Below are 18,279 nucleotides of genomic sequence, written 5' to 3'. Positions count from 1 at the left end.
TCTTTTTTTTTTTTTTTCTTGTCGCACGTGAATGGTTTAAAAGCGTTTGCTTGAATAAGAGCGTGATCATATAATGCAAGGCTCGCCAAATGATGACTGGATTTTTTTTTATTAATCACATGCGTTAACACGTTCATTTTGACAGCACTAATTACAATACAAATGATTTATATTAAATGCATTATCACAGTTTCCATAAAAATATTAAGCAGCACAACTGTTTTTAACTTTATATTTATTAAAAGTTTTTCTTGAGCACCAAATCAGCATGTTAGAATGATTTCTGAAGGATCATGTGACACTGAAGACTGGAGTAATGATGCTGAAAATTCAGCTTTGCCATCACAGGAATAAATTACAGTTTAAAATATATTAAATTAGAAAACAGTTATTTATATTCTAATATTATTTCAAAATATTATTGTTTTACTGTATTTTTTATGAAATAAATGCAGCTTTGGTGAGCACTAGATGTTTCATTCAAATTATTTTTTACATATCTAATCAATATATAAGGAAACTACCTTATTACTTTTTTACTTAATGTTTCACCACTTTACATTTTCACAGGTGTTATTTTTTTTAAATGCTATAAAAGTTTTTAAAAACCATATGAACCCAATATGAATGCAAAGAGAACTAGGCCTAGTTATAATAATTGAAAAAAAAAGAAAGGAGTTTTTTTATTTAAAAAAGAATACTTCTCTTTATCATATATTGGATGTCATTGACCGTGTAGTTTTGCACATCCATAATTGCCTCAGACTCTGGCCTTGCTTTCTGCCTCAAATGGAGAATCCAGCTTGTGTCGTTGTTGGTGGGAATTTTCCTTGATTTTCTACAAGGGGAAAAAGGCATGCATCAGTGCTTTTTTTTTTTTAGATTTATGATGAGAAGTTTTCCTGTGGTGTTTTTAGATGTGTTTTCAGACAGCTTTGAATCACAGTTCTAGCCTTGGAGATTAAACACCACAGCATCAGTTGGCAAAACCTGGAACTGTTCAGCTGTGAATGTGAGTATGGGCCACAGCTTTGATGGATGTAACAGATTGGATGCCGAGGGGTTAATCTCTGTAAACCTCAGTGCAGTAAGTATAAATGAGAATGGAAAAAATGAGTATGAATGGCAGAGAGACAAGCGACAGGAACGACCTGACCTGAACCTTCACTGCGGAGACGAGATTCTTGGGCTGCTGCCATCTCTCCTGTTTGTTTTGTATGACTGGAGCCGGAGTGGTGTGGTATGTTAGCATATTATTTATTTGTACATGTGCTCACACATACTCGGTTTCAAACTTAAGAGCTTAACAAAACAAACTCAGTCAAATTACTCATAACTATTAGCATTGTGTTAAGGGTGTGGACAAGCACAGGTTAATGAGTAAAGCTTTTATGGCCTATGTACACTCAGGGCCCTATTTTACCGATCTGAAACGCAAGTATCAAACACGAAACGCAAGTAGTGTAGTGTAGTGCGGTAGTAGTGTGGGCGGATCTCGGGCGCTGTTGCTATTATGCCGGCGGGATAAATGACTCTTGCACTCAACGCAAATCTAAAATGGGTTGGTCTGAAGTAGCTACATTACTCATTTGTGTGGTTTGGGCATAACGTGAAATAAACCAATCAGAGCGTCATCTCACATTCCCTTTAAAAGCAGGCGCGCTTGTTCCTTGGCGGATGCTATTACAACGGCGGATTTGCCAGGCGCACACCAGGAGCAGTTCACAGCCGAAGAGACCGACGTTCTCGTCAGGGCCGTAAAAGACAGAGAAGTGACATTGTAGGGGATGGGAGAAACCCACCCAAATTAGCTTCGGTTAAACAGGCATGTAATAATTTGGGTAAATGTGTAAGCTTGATGTATGCCTGTTTTTTCCACATCTTCATGGACACCACAATGATTTCCCTCGTTTGGAATATTTTTCCTTGTAATGTATGGTTTGCAAAAATGGCAACTGCTGCATCTATGTAAAGTAGAGAAGCAAAGTGTATGTGCTACATTATGTCAATAGTCTATAGTATGATCAATAGTCAACCATATTTTGTCTTCTTTTATTCCGTGAAGTTGAAAAACTTCACTAAACATTATTTCTAGTGTGCCTGCCATCCAGTAATTACAATTAGCTTTCGACATCATTACTTTTGATATGAAACGGTTTCAGCTTGAATGTTGTTTTCACACACTTTAATGTGGCTTGACAGATCTCTGTATCTCTTTATATTTACTACAAGTTATAGGGAGAAATAAACATGAATGAACACCACAAGGTACATTGAAAGAAACAGTACCACTAACTGAAATGTATCATGTCTCATTATAATTAGGGCTGGGTTAAAAATATCAAATTCCCGATTTTAATCGATTCTCATTCTGAAGAATCAAAATTGATTCTTAAATCTCAAGATTCTGATATGAAACAAAGTCTCAGCTTTCGAATTTTGACAATTTTGACAAAATTCAAACAATAAGTGCCGTTTTGGCGCTGTTTAATGTGGTATGACAGATCGCAGTATAGCGCCTCAATTCAAGAGAAGCGGAAGGAACTGATCATTTCCTCCGCTTTAATACTAGTTACAGCATAAAATAAACATGAATGAACATCAGAAGGCACGTTGAAAGGTATACAGTAGTACAACTTACTGAAATCAGTAGCATGTCTCATGTAATCGCTTAATCAGTGTTTCAACCGCAGAGACACGTCAATAAAACAGCTTGTAAACAGTCACATAATCTAACATTTACCTTAGGGAAGCAAAGTCACATTACAAATATGACATCATATTGCTCAGAAAATCCAAACGGCTTGATTATTGAGTGTTTAGAATTTTTGAGGATAAAAAAAAAAAAAAAAGAGTGAATGGATTGGTGGTTGTGTCCACACACCGCAAAGACACATTTATATGCAAACACCATATGAAAGTGAATTTTGCATCCGATGACCCCTTTAAACTGTTAGTCACGTATTCATTATTTCATGTGTGTTTGAATAAATCCGTCATGGAAACAAGTTTTTAGTACAGACACCATTTAAATGATTTTGTTTCAACAACATAGTGGAGTAGAAACGTCATTATGTCATACCAACTGCCTAATATGCCATTTTAATTTTTGCAACCGTTTGTACACATTTTATTAATTAATTAATTGATAATTAAACTTTATTTTCTGTTTTGTTTTTTTGGCTAAATGAAAACGGTTTTGTTGTTCTGGAAAAAAAAATTAAAAATCATATAATATATCAATCAATCATATAATCACATGTGTGCAAAATCATATAATAAAAAAATTCCATGATGCAGGTTTCTTGAGGCTGCATTAATATAATCCCAAACAACAGTATACCATTAATATCAAATTGCATAAGTCCCAGGTCTTACTCCATAAACTGCCAATTAAGAAAAGCTTAGAAGATTGCATCTTAGAATTTGGAGACCATTGACCTTTGAAAACAGATTGACCCAATTAATTTGGGTGCTAAGCAGGTGATTAAACCTACTAAATTTCTTTGAGTCAGTCAACCATACAAAGGATTCAAACATAAAAAAAAAAGTAGGAACCCTTAATATGTGGATGAAGAATTAACACACAAATATCAACAGGCTCAATTTATAGAAAATGTTATTAGTTTTTTGAGCAAAATAACATTCAGTGAAGGGAAAGCATTAATGATTCACAAATGCAAACGTTCAACAAAAAAACAAAACAAGAAACCAAAAATTCAATTTCAAGAAAAGTATCCCAGAAATTCAAATACTCAATTCCCAATTCTGGGGCCCATTTAACATGACAAAATCTTTCATCAAAAATAAATCAGTTCATTCAAAAATTCAATTAGTTTAAATTCAGTTCATTCCTTTTCAGCTCATTGAAACTGGCAAACCACCAGTTTCCCCTTTACATTTCACAAACCTTCTTTTTTTTCAGTTGCTGTCCATCTATTCTGAAAGCCATTTCTGAAATGCATCCCCCTGTTTACATAGGAAATGATGTGCACTCTGACCCAACCATTTCCTGTACAAGAGCATGTTTGTCCATTTGGTTGAGTGTCACATTCCTGTGCTGGATTTGGCAGTGTGAGTGTGTGCTGTTATTATTTCCCCAGCTCTTTATTCTCTTTTTTTTTTTTTTGCCTTTTTGCATTACGTTGCGAATACAAATAAATGCTTTGTCAGGTAAATAAAATAGAAGATAACTTTATTAGGAAGTGCAACGTAATTCATACTTTACATGGAACTGTAAAAAATATAGTCTGATCCTCAAGTAATTCAAAGACATACAACCATCTACTAAAAAACATCTGTTATCTGTTAACCGAGAGACTGAGAATAGACTGAGACCAAATGATGCTATACGCATACACATATACAAGGAAAAAAAGAAAAATATTTAAATTTTCACAAAATTCTAGAATACGCTACACTACGTAATCGTAAAGCTGAATTTTCAGCAGCCATTACTTCAGTCTTCAGTTGCTGTTTCATTCTACCTATTTGTATGCGCATTTGAAATATCGCATTAAACAACGCTGGACGGAAACGCCAAGATGCGCATAAATTCTAAAAATGAGCAAAAAAAACCCTGTATGCGCTCGCTTGAGGTGAGTTTATGTGCATAAATTATGATGGAAACACATTTACAGAATGAATCCCTCAATGCGCAAAAGAAAAGAAAGGAAAACCTCACGTGGCTTTGCCTCAACAGTTGGATGTGATTGGATAACTGGACTAACCTGCTGACCAATTTCATTGCAGCATCTCAAATGTTGTTTTAGTTGTTTAAGTCTGTCATCAGAATGATTTGGTTTAATTCCCTCCCAGAAGCGTCTCACAAACACCAGGCATCAGAACGCAAGAGAACATGACACCGTTTATTGTGTTTTGCTGCGGGCTCTGAGACGCAAATCTTTTATGATGTAGAAAAACAAAAGCCACAGTGTCTTCCCTGATTGCAGGAACTTACATTTTTATTACAGATATTTTGCGGCAGTTTCCTAGGAATTGACGATTTTGTTCTTTTGAACTCATGGGATGGAAAAGGTGCTTTAATCGCAAATGTTTAATGCGATATTCCAATTTTGAGAATACGTTAAATTCGCTACTTTGGATGGAAACACAGCCTGAGTCACATGATCCTTTTAAAATCCATCTAATATACTGATTTGCTGCTCAAGAAACATTTTTACTATAGTATATATATCAGTGATATATCAGTGTTGAAAACGGTTGTGCTGCCTACTATTTTTATGGAAATGGTGATACATTTCTTTCATTAATAAATAACAGAAATTTCAAAATTTGCAAAATTATAACAATAAAAATGCAAAATACAGTTTCATGGCTGGTAAAATTTCCTAATTCATTCACTATACAGAATGTGCAGAGGCAAAAAGCTTTTGGGTGCTAATTGTAGTGCTTTAAAACTGAAGGGTGGTTCTAACTTTATTGAAAGTGCCCTGAAATGAGTGTTTTGTGTTAAGTTAATAAACTGAAACGCATACATTAGGTTGTAGGCTTACTGAGCTTGCAAATGTAGAGCGTCACCTGGGTTTGAGTCATCTGCATGCTAACAATGGCGGGCTCTTTGCGGATCTCCTGGTGGGCTAATTGGATGACACATTAATTGCTTGGGCCGGTACTCAGTGAAGTGGAATGGTAATTATTGGGTGCTGCTTCTAATAAAAAGACTCCCTCATCCATCACAGACATTTGGTTGGCAAAGAGTTTTTTTATATAGAGATTTTTGCATTACTGGCTTATTAGGCAATGGGAATAAAGCCTGTGACAGCTGCAATGCACCCCCAAGCTCAGCGAGAACATTTTGAGGAGGGCACAGCGAACAATCATGGAGCGAGTGTCCTCTATGCCCTAAAACCTCTCTAGCCAAACCAGATGAGTGTGTAATTGAAGTTCTGTTTCATTGCATAAGCCATCTATGTGCTGAGTTGATGTCAACAGAAGTGGACATGCAGTGAACAGAGGGATGTGTGAATACATGTTAGTGCTCCATGCTCCAAAATCCCACAATCCTGTCCCTTGCCAGCCCTTGTTTAGTTGGCACATGGCTTTACAATGACATCATCTGCGGGAAGATAAAGATGGAAATTGAGACCCAGAAGGAGAGTCAACATAAGCCAAGGACAGTCTCTCAGTCGTATATTGATAGACTGAGATAGCGAGGGATGAGGTTGGATGAATTTCTCTGCTGGGCTCTAGACTGCAAAGGAAATGGTTGCAAAAGCGCCAAAAGACAGTGACAACCATTTAAAAATGAGTCACTATTGATTACTGATGCGTGACATATCAGTATATCATAGGATATAAACTGATATGAGATTTTATTTTTAATTTATTGCAATAATTTTCTCTATTTTTACATTTAGATAATCTTTTACTGTTGTCAAGCACATGTAAAGTTAATATTTTAAACACTGTTAATTTAATAACACTGTTAAATGTAAGCAAATCTCATTTTTCATACTGTACTTTGTAAATCTTGTGATGCCTAAATTCACTTGTAGCATTTAAAATGTATGATTTATTTTAATTTTTAATTATAGGCAATGGTATTTATTGGTTATCAACCAGAACAGAACGTAATTGTCATCTTATTGGTATAGGCCAGAATGTTAATATTGGTGCATGACTGTTAGGACAACTATTTCTGAGGTTGTGCTGGAAGTTATTTAGTTGCACTAGTTGATCTTTGTTTCCTTCACTATTCTGCATATTTCATGTTCAATGAACACAATGTTAGTCATTTGATTTGCAAACAAATGACTCTTATGAAACATTCAGAGCTGTGAACCATGAGTCATTTTCCCGGTATGTTCACTTTAGAAAATAAAGCAACTGCAAGACATATTATACCTAATATTTAAGGCTGATTATTTTTCAATCGGTTAATCTATCGATTTTCTTTGGCTATTCTATCTTTTTTTTTTTGTGTGGAAAATCTAGTAATTATTTCCCGATTAGTCAATTAATCCTTTGGTTAACTTACCAATATATGATAACCATGACTTGCAATTAATCTATTAATGTTTTAACAGCAAAAATCTACATATTTGTGTAATCCAGTGTCATCGATAATGTTATTGCATTGTTCCACCCCTACATGCGTATATTAGAAAACGAGATAACTAGAAAAACTGTTTGTCGTTTATAAAATTTCAATTGTAGTCCTAATTGTTCCTTCATCACAGCAACAGTGACTGTTATTAAAGTGTTGAATAAGAAGCTTTGCACTTTTCCCCATTCATTCTCAATTACCCCCCTACCAAACCCACCGCATGCTTTAGGGTAGAGCCCGACCGATAAAGGATTTTTAAGGCCGATACCGATAAAATAAAAAAAAATCCAGAAACGCGTAACAAAACATGAACAGATTTCCCTAACATTAGTTATTTGTCGTTATTTAAGAGTCCTCAGCCTTACTAAAATAATATGATAATGCAGTTTAAAAATAAACTTGTTTGTTTTATTGTCACAAAAGAACAGAATATATTAAAGTTCTGATAAATATAATGTATAAAAATACAAACTTAAGATATGAAACTTAAAGTCCTTTGAACAAAAAAAAGTCAACTATTATTATTATTGACAGTAATAATTCAATTATGTAATAATGTGTGTGTGTGTGTGTGTGTGTGTGTGTGTGTGTGTGTGTGAAGAACTGATAAGATTGTAAATGTGTACCTTGAAATGCAATGTAAGTCGCTTTTGATTAAAGCGTCTGCCAAATGTCAATGTTATAAGCTACCTTATAATTACAATGTCAACCTGCTTACCCCTTTACCTGCACTCTTTTAATTCTATCCATCTATTCCATCAAGCTACAACAAACCATTTTCAATCATCATTTGCTGCCTGCCTTCTAAAATCTACTACTTAGTGATGCACTAAATACATTATGTGACTCGTTAATGCTGCGGTTAAACGAAGTCAGCAACGCACACTTGGATTTCACACACGTGTAAAAGAAAAGCTAACTTTTATGCACAGGCTATGTTTGATACTTTTTCTCTATGTCTAAATGTTCACTCCTCGCGTGCCTAACTTACATTTTACAATGCAGAGACTGGAACTACAGATATGCTACTTATAAATACAGTAATCATTACTTTATTTAGGCAGAATAAGTTCGTTGTGATTTCCAAGCTCATTGATGTTAGCGATCTTCCTTGTATAGTGCCCTCTGGTGGACAAACTATGCAGCGCCAACACTCATAACATGGTTGAAGGGTGTTTCGTCCGCTTTTATTTTATTTTTAAAATATTCATTTATCGGCCATTATAAATGCCGATACCGATAGTTTGGAAAATGCCTAATATCGGCCCGCCGATATATCGGTCGGGCTCTACTTTAGGGGGTGTGCTAAAAGTCAGTGGGCTCAGGGTAGGCAAGAGAAATGCGCCGTCCCGCTGTAACTTTACATGTGGTGTTGCTGTTAGACAGTGTTACTTTAGAAAAACAAGTGATTTATACACTTTTTAATGTCACATTTGTAATATTTGCGTTATTTTATTTTTGTAATGTGTATTATTTTCTCATTCCTTGCCTCCTCGGGGGAAACTCCCATGACTGAAGCACTTCGAACAGCCAACTGTATCGTGAGATTATACTATCAGATAAAAAAAGTTGCATTGTAGAAGCTGATGGCTCCCTAGTCATTTATTTTAGTTTGCATCCCTGTTCTGGTTAAGTTTTTGAGTGATGGATGGAAAGGTAGATGGATAGGTGGAGGTAGAGAGAGGTGAAGGATACGTTTTTGCTGTCTCACCCGTAAGTGCTGTTTTGACTCGGCATGACATATGCTGTGCATTGACACGCTGCCAGGCTCTGCCCTTCAGGAGCCCAGAACACGATCTGCTCCAGCGGGATGCTTCCTGACTTTCCTCTGGACCCTAACCTAGTTTTCCAGAACCGCCTGCTCTGTCACGATAACGCCATAGGGGTTACATAATGACCCACCACCCCCTAAGCTCGTCCCCCGTCAGGCAGCATGGAAGGGCCAGAGTGACACAAACAGTACGTTGCATTGTGGGATGCGGTAGTCCCCTGCCAGATTTTGTGACTTTTCTCTGCCACTGCGCTAAATGCATCGTCAATGCGCTGACCTTCAAGCATCAGCATGGCGGCATCATTAACCTTTGCCCTTCGCCATAAAAGCCCCCTCACTTTCCTGACTGCTCATATTCTGCCTGAGGGGGGAAATCTTCCCAAACATTACTCTCATGTGATCTCAAAACTGTAGTGGTCTGTTGGGCCAGAATAGTTAACTGTGTGAACAATAAAATAAACAATACTTACAAAAACAAGTAATACTTTTAGTTGAATAGTTATTGGATGGGGGCTGTTTAGGTTAAAAAATAACAAAAAGCACCATAAAAGTAGTTTGACTTGAGCTGTATTTGTGTTTAAGTTATGTTATACCATAGTGTGCTATTTGTATTTAGATATTTTTCTATAATATACTTTTACACTATAATTTTTTTTCTTCTTAATTTTAATGGTAAAAACCGTTATAATTGGTTAATGGTGTTTTCTTTACTATAAGGTGAAAAGCTGTAATAGATCCAATTTAAAGTTTCATGTAATTTTACATTAAAATGATGTTAAATGTACAGTTTTTTTTTTTTAAGATGAAAAAGAACAAATAATTTATAGTGAGGAAAAAAATATAAATTGACATTCCCAGAATTTCCTGTGTGATACATTGGTTTTTACCGTAAAGTTAAGTTAGTCTATCCATATTTTTTTACTGTAAAGTTCTGTAAAGTAAAGTAAAGTCCCCCCCCCCCCCCCCCCCATCTTCTTTTACAGTGCAGATTTTTTATAGATATATAATTACTCATTAAAATTTTTTAATTACATTGCTTGTAATTGTTATTGCTATTAAAAGGTATTTTCAAGATGCTTTCATTTAGTTATTTACAGTAGGCTATATGTTATTTATATGCAATATTACTATACAAAATTATACAATCTGCAAAACGGGAGAAAACCGTGCACTAGTTAAAGTATTGAAAATAGGCTATGATGATACTGATGTGCATGTAAACATGGGCCTTAAAGTGCACCTGAGGTGTAATATGGTTACTCTACAGATGTTTATTGAGCAGCCTGGCAGCTGTTGGAAAGAAACTGTTCTTTAATCAGGAGGTTTTAGATGTTAGTGATCCCAGGTGTCTGCCTGAGGAGAGCAGCTGAAACCAGTTATGTGCTGGGTGAGATGGTTCCTCAGTTATCTACTGAGTGTGTGTGATAGTGAGTCAGATGAGAGAGACGTTTTAAGGCCCCACAAAAATGAAGTTCGAAATGCATGACCAGCAGTATACAGTTAGAGAACATTCCAATAGCTAAAATGACAGCACTGAGAAAACAGCAGATAAGAAAACATCTGATCGACGTTGCTCTGTTTGCACCAGCTCTGCAATGCACACTCCAGTCAATTCATGTCATGTTTATATATACAATCTATTGCTTTAAAGCAAGCAGCTTTACAGTATTAAACAATGTCAGTGTCTTTCCATTAGAATTACAACTTCATTTTCTACTATAAAGCAGTGTTTTCATGTTTTTACACGCGCCCAGGGGTGAAACGGATCGCAGTTGATCCGTGATCCATATGGATCAGGCTCCACGGTTCGGCACGCATGTGATTCGCGGATTAACTGCTACATTTACCCATCATAGAGTGAAAGTTTATAATTTTGACGTGTTTTGTCTTGCCAATTTACACATTCAAACAATTATAAACGCGGAAGAAGAGGCGAAAATCGGGACTCGCACATTATCTGTGCGCACAGCCGCACGCACCTGAAGCACGTGCAGAGAGAGAAAGAGAAAGAGAGAGGCGCGTTTCAGAGAGCGCTCGAGTACAGAATTGATTCCTCTTTCGCGTTTCCTTGCCCTTGAACGGACACATAAACAAAATACCCGTCTAAATGGCCGTCTCGACAAGTATTCTCTCGTTTATGTCATAAGTGAACAGTTGAGAAAGAAACGGATGTTTGTCAGTTTTTTCTGTCCGCGCAGTCGGTCTTAAAGTGATAGCACACACCTAATATTCCTACTGTTGTCTGTGTCATCAAATGTTAATAAAACAACAAAATACAGCTTTAACAAAGACGAAACTATATTTGATTTCTACAGTGAACAAATAGCCTATAGTGTTATTTTACATTTAGGCTTAATTATTCATTTCTGTACCTGAATACTACTGTTAGACTTTGTAACTTTATTTAGTATTCATCACTGCTTGTAATTTGTATGTTTGATCTTATTTTATTTTTATTACTGACCATTCACTTGTTTTAAATAATGTGTGCACTTTATCAGTTAGGCTAGTAGTTTTTGATGTAGTAGCTATTGAAGAACTTCAAGTGAGCTTTAAGTAATAAATGAAAAGCAAAGTTTATGATTTCACACCAGTTAGTTATTTTATTTCGCTTGAAAAATATCGGGGCCTTAACCCTTAAATGCGTGAATGTTTCGCCAATCAGTATTAAATATTCAGGTCTTTAGCGACCTGGATCTATATCTAACAAGGATTGGATCTCTACCTGTCGCGATATTATACAACTCTCCTGATATTACAGTAACAATTACAGAAAGAGCTTGGAAGGGTTCAGTTTGAGCAGAAGTTTTATATCATCATCATCTGTCCTCATCAGAGCTCATTTCTCAGTACATTCAGCATCTGGATCATATTTACGTTCTTTGCATATTGCGTTCAGTATTTGCTCTGCAGTAAATCACTGAACCATTTCAAGTTTTGCTGATGATACTTCCTATTCTTTTGTTTCTGCCTGCTGTAACTATGAGTGAGACGTCACTTCACAATCAGACATTGCCACCTTGTGAAATAAATGTGAATTGCACTTACTCAGTCATCAAAGACTCAATTATTGTTGTGCAGAAAAAATATATACTTTAGCGACCCTATACAATTTTTACAAAAAATGAATGAGAAAACAGGCATTCTTTTATAATTGTATAATTTTTTTCTTGTTATATGGTTTATAATGAATTGATTGAGGAATACTAAGAAGGTTGATGTCTAACTTTAAAAAATGTATGAGGATGAGGGTAATGAATGGCGTCCCGGGTCACTAAAGACCCAAGGTGTGCGTTTAAAGGCTAAAAGTGCTGTTGATTATTCCTTGCATTAACTGATGAATTGTCCTAATAATCATTAGATGAGATTCTTATCAGAATAGCACTTGTTAGTTGCAGCCGTAGTCTTTTGTAGTTACATTTTATCATCTGAACTTTGGCTCTCAACCAAGTGATGTCTATATATATATTTGGAAAGACACGCGCTGCATCTGTCTCCATGAATGCTTCTCACTGATAGCTACAGGGTAAGTGCATAATATTCTCTTAACGGCATCTCTTCTCTGACAAGTGCACATATCTCAGCTGCGCTTTTTGAAGTCCTATCTTCATTGTCACAGCGGAGCTTAGAAACCAGTTTTATTTGAGACTGTTTATCTCTGTGATAACTTCACAGTACTTTGGTTTCTAAATATACCACTGCGTTCTTTAATTTGGTTCAGTCTTTAAACATGTCTTTAAGCGCACCTTCTCTTGTTTTAGATCTAATTGCCTCATTCCCTTTGCAGCGTACTGTCATCCTAGTTCTTGTACAAGTGTTCTATTTCTGGATGAGGGTCGTATTGTAGAGGAGGTGGCTGAGAAGAGATACGTCGAGCAGGTGAGAAGGGGTTCGCTTTTAAGAGGCTTGTGGATGCCAGTCATTTGTTCACGAGTTGCAGTTTTGCAGGTTGAGTGTTTTCAGTCTCTGCTTCCCCTGTGATTTGATCAATCAAGGAAAAATGAAGGGGAAAAACTCTATTCGGTTCAAATTGGAGCTGTCATATAGCTGATGTGTAAATGGAGGACTATATGCCTGAATTACTGTGATGAATTTAGGCTTTTTGAGGACACTACTCTTTCACATCATTTGTGTAGATGTTCAGCTAATGCCACTGCATACTTGTTACTCAAATTCCGAGCAATTTTAGCTTTTATATATATATATATATATATATATATATATAATATGGTTATTATTAGTACTATCATTTCAGCACAAAGTCGAAAGCGTGTCATGAAATAATCACCCTTCTATCATGATACCATTTGCATGACGATTTAGCCCTGAAGTCATATGAAAAGCACTTGACGGTATAGTTCAGTCAAAAACAAAAATTCTGTCATCTATCTCACCCTAATGTTATATAAACCCATGACTTTCTTTCTTTCTTGGAACACAAAAGGAGATGTTTAGCAGAATGACAACCTTAGTCACCGTTCGCTTTCATTATACTGATGAAAGATGCAATGAAACTGAAGGTCACTGAGGCTGTCAGTTTAAACCCTTATTACACAAAAGAAAGAAAGTCCTACATGTTTGAAAAATAAGGGTAGGTTATTGACGACTTGAATTTTTCAGAAAATGAACTTAATAGAACCACTCATGCTATTGGTAAATGACTGATTTGGATACTCGAACAAACAGAAGTGTTTACACTTTGAGGAAATTAACCCATGAATGGCTTACTTTAACCCTCTCTGGGACGTCGTCATTTATAAATGATGCAAATAAATTTGCATTGAAAATACAATTATAATATTAAACCAAAAAACAAATTTTTGTATTTTCATATTACATCCCCTTAAGCCAATAAAATTAAAATCCCATGTGCGTGACATTTTTGGCAAAAAGAAAGTGAAAGAGACATTAGCACATCATGTTAGGTCACATGCTGTCAAGACTCCATTGTGAGTTCATTTTATACTAGAAAATAAATAAATTCAATTTAAAAACCCATAGCATATCCAAATAGGTGTTTGGTCATTTTAAAGAACATTAATTTTGTAAAATCAATAACTCAAAAAGATCACAAAATCTGTGTGTTAAGTCCTTTTAGGGGATACATATTTTCTGTAGCTGGCACTATTGTTCAGTACTGGCAAGCAGTATAATAGCCTTTTTGCCTCTGTTTTAGGTTGACGTTAGTAAGTTTTATAGAAGACAGAGCAAAAGCTCTACCTTTTCCAGAAAGTGTTGATGATAGTGATTGCAATGCATCAGAAATTAAGGTCGTAGTAAGTAAGGATAAAGTTGAAGATCAAGTAGGATAGATCAGTGAGGGTAGAGATGAAGAATATAAGTCACAGATTGTTGTGGAAGTTATCCATTTGAGTACATTATGCCAGTTTGGAAGATGTGATCCATAACACAACCAGAGGTCAGGAAAGATGCCACTGCCTATTGGCCCTCACTGACAAGCAGGGATTCTCCAAAAATAATGACTAAACAGGTTAAAGTCCCCCTGTAGTCAATTATTGTATCCCTTAAAACTCACCTTTGATCATCAAAATGACATATTTAAAAGTTTTTTGTTTTTTTGATTGAAAATGTTTTCTTCATGCCTTAAAATAGCTTGAATGCAACTCTACAACCTTGCTTCATTTAGTATAAGTGGTTCTATGAATATGCAAATTAGCCCCACCTCCACTCACTCACACCAGCTCAGAGATCCACTCGTTGACGATCACACGTTGATCTGATTGGTTACAAGGCAGTTTATGAAGTCAGAAACACCAGCGATTTCAAACCGCGTTTTTGAGACTGTCTTTGGTTCACTGCAGTTTTAAAGAGAAAATACTCAGCAATGGTGCTGACTTGTGAATTTGTACATGGTTTGTCTTAAAGCATATTAAAAACACCACATAGACATATAAACTACACTAAAAGCTTGAATTTCACCGCAGGGGGACTTTAAAATCAAGTTACATGTGGAAAGTGTTGGCTACACTGAAAAAGAAGAGTCTTGTGCAATCATTGATTTGGAATTCCAAGAAAGAAACAATGTTAAAGATTGTTTTAATATTTTTTGAAACCCTTAGATGTGGCTTCACTACTTTTCAGTCAGTGAAATTGCTTCTGAATTTGTCAATTTGCCAAAAATTATTTACCCTAATAGGACAAAATCAGTTTTAAATGGCGTCAAAGGTAAGATGTAGAAAAATAATTTTGGAAAATGATTTTAGTCTTAGATATGTGTAAAATATAAAGTCATTTAGGCTATTAGTATTTTCTAGCTGTGATTTCACAATTAGTCCCATAGAGGTTTAATTGACTCTGCACATCAAACTGGGGGAAAGTATTATAAAGGGATAAATTCAACCAAGTTTGTCCTCATATATTCACCCACATTGTTCCACTTTAAAGCTATTTGCTTACCTATTGTGACTTTTAGAAAGCATGTGCACAGGAGATGAATAAAAAAAACACACCGAAAATGCACTTGAAGGCTTGATAAACATTATTCACGGTCAAGTACTCATGCACTGATGTGAACACATGATTCAAAGATGCAGACCCAGAGGTCTAACTGTGAAAAGGAAAGAATGGCCCGTGGCAGGCCTGCACACTCTATGTATGTGTATGCGTGTGTGTGTTTAGGTGCATCAAAGGGAATAATTCAGCAGTGAGCAGAGAGGGAACTCTATAGTACAAAGGGAAGGTGAAGGTGAGTAAACAGCAGTTCTCATCGGACGGCTCATTAATGTCTGCTCCATATGCACATCTGTAGAGAGCTGTGTTTGCATAAAAGAGCCTTACACTATTGACAGTCTACTGTATCTACAAGAACAGTCCTGTGGTTATCTACTGTTTCCTTTTTTGAGATGTTGACATCTTCCATCTGTGAAGGTTTTTTTTCAGCATACCAATCAACCTTCTTTACTTTGTTCATAAGTGAAACAGTGTTGGAAAGCAGTCACTTGTTATTGCATCTACACTACCATTCAAAAGTTTGGATTTTTTTTTTTTTTTTTGAAATTAATACTTTTCAGCACTGAAACATTAATCAAAAGTGACAGTAAAGACATTTATATTGTTACAAAAGATTTCTATTGTAAATAAATGCTTTTTCTTTATGTTTCTATTTCCATTACAGGAATAAATTACATTTTAAAATATAACAGTTATTTTAAACTATAACACTATAATTATCAAATAATTGCAGCCTTGGTGAACATAAGATACTCTTTCAAAAACATTAAAAAAAAATTACAAATCCAAATTTTTTAACAATAGTGTGTATTTAACAATTGAAAATACAATTAAATACAAGACATGTCTTATGTAAAGAAGCATGCCAGATGACTATTCTACTAGTCTTTCTCTAGCATTGTGATAGATATATATTTTAATTATCAACTTGGTACCAAAGAGCCAGTTTTATGGGCAGAAAAATATAATTTTATGAGCAAGATAGACACCAGAGAGTCCCGAAACCCCCTGGGGTTGAACATACATCGCATACATTTACATTGCATGCATTTTTTCTAGCCAATAACCCGCCTTAAAGTGATCGCATTAATAAATTATAGAGTGATTTGATTAATTCTTCCCATCCGGTTATTAGGGAAACATGAATATTCTATCGTCCTCTGGTTCAGTCTCTAATATGCATACTGATGATATTTGAGGGTTATTGTCGAAGCTCTCTCTGGATTACCCGATGAGAGAGAAAGAGATGTAGAACCCAGGCTAACCTATTAAAGAAAATACCCACGTGTCTGATCCAGGGATTATGCCCGACACGCTCCAACCGGGGTGTGCTGTACATGGAGTAATGAGGAAGAGAGGAAGACAGCGAGAGACCCTCCATATGGACGTCTCAGAGGGACTGCGATGGAATGAAATGAGCAGATATACTGCTGTCGGTACCGTGCCATGAGAGACCTGCATATGGAGCGAAGATGAAGAGAGAGCCAAACGCACCAGTTCAAGGGGGTTTATGGTACCTCTGATCATATCACACAGGGGTTTAATTGGGCAGAGGCCAAACAGAGCAGCTGCGGTACACCACATGCGAGTCATTGGAGTCATGCCTCACTGCTTTATCGAGGAAGTTGGCGATATGAATGGGTTTCCTCAATGCCTATAGTATTCTAGTTAAGCTTTATTTACTCTTGAGCTTAATAGGTTTTCAGAAGGGTGGGCAGTAGTAGTTGTGTTTATTAGCAGGTATCAATTCGTCATTCAAAAAGGTAAACCGAAACTAGGACTGCAGATATGCAAAGCCGTATTTGCTTTCCATTTTCAGTACCAATCATGTTGATCACTTTCTTCATTCCAGACTTTTCAATATAATTTGCACAGTGGAATGCACAGGCAAGATGACGTAAAATAAGAACAGCCTTTTGTCTATGAGTCATGACATCTTTGCTCGCTTTCATCACTCTCACTTTTATTCCTGTTCACCTTACTCATTTGCTAAACTGAACAGCCAATCAGGGGTGCGCTTCCCAAAAACATCGTTAGCCAACTATGGTCGCAAGTTCCGTCGTTGTCAGCATAGTTCAACGAGTCAGTTTTTCCCAAAACCATCGATCTAACGAACATTCACAAACAGTATCGCAAATTGAGTGGTCGGAACGACAGATCTCGAGCTGTGGTTAGAAGAATAGTTTCTTGTTTGCATGGCATGTGGACTCAATTAATCCTTATCTTGAGCCAAACAAGCAAGCTGACATTCAGTACAATATATATATTTTATTTAGAATACATACAAATGTCATTTAAGTCTTTAAGTTTGTCAAGAGATTTAAAGCATGATTTTTGAAGAGTGCGCATGTTCGAACGTGCTCTACTACGTTCATGGCCAGCAGCCAAATCACCTGGTAGCCCAAGACTGGTTGCCTACTGAAGCTAGGCAGGGCTGAGCCTCGTCAGTACCTGTATGGGAGACCTCCTGGGAAAACCAGGTTACTGCTGGAAGAGGTGTTAGTGAGGCCAGCAGGGGCGCTCACCCTGTGGTCTGTGTGGGTCCTAACGCCCCAGTGTAGTGATGGGGACACTCTAATGTCAAAGAGCACCGTCCTTCGGATGAGACGTTAAACCGAGGACCTGACTCTCTGTGGTCATTAAACATTCCAGGATTTCCTTCGGAAAAAAGAGTAGGGGTTTAACCTCGGCATCCTGGCCAAATTTGCCCATTGGCCCCTGTCCATCGTAGCCTCCTAATCATCCCTATATACTGATTGGCTTCATCACCAATCTGTCTCCTCTCCACCAATAAGCTGGTGTGTGGTGGGCGTTCTGGCGCAATATGGCTGCTGTTTGCATCTTCCAGGTGGATGCTGCACATTGGTGGTGGTTGAGGAGATTTCCCCCTTCCTATATAAAGGAAGAGCTATATAAATGTAACAGATTAATTACTATGTAAGAACGAGCCTATGATTGAATCTGGAAA

At 36.5% G+C, this 18,279-nt stretch overlaps 1 protein-coding gene across 2 annotated transcripts in view; it reads left to right on the top strand.

Moving 5' to 3' along the window:
• Window positions 1–18,279, top strand: part of nck2a (NCK adaptor protein 2a) — a 63,403-nt gene that overhangs the window by 13,622 nt on the left and 31,502 nt on the right. Inside the window, exon 2 of one of the 2 annotated variants that reach the window (XM_082174845.1) lies at window positions 12,628–12,719. The exons of the other annotated variant lie outside the window; for it this stretch is intronic. The gene's annotated coding sequence lies outside the window, so the exon portion shown is untranslated. The remainder of the gene's footprint in view (window positions 1–12,627; window positions 12,720–18,279) is intronic. 2 annotated transcript variants of the gene reach the window in all.

Source organism: Leuciscus leuciscus (assembly GCF_965113295.1).
Source record: "Leuciscus leuciscus genome assembly, chromosome: 7".
In the NCBI taxonomy this organism is placed as follows: domain Eukaryota; kingdom Metazoa; phylum Chordata; class Actinopteri; order Cypriniformes; family Leuciscidae; genus Leuciscus; species Leuciscus leuciscus.
This window is presented reverse-complemented; position numbering and strand designations above follow the sequence as displayed.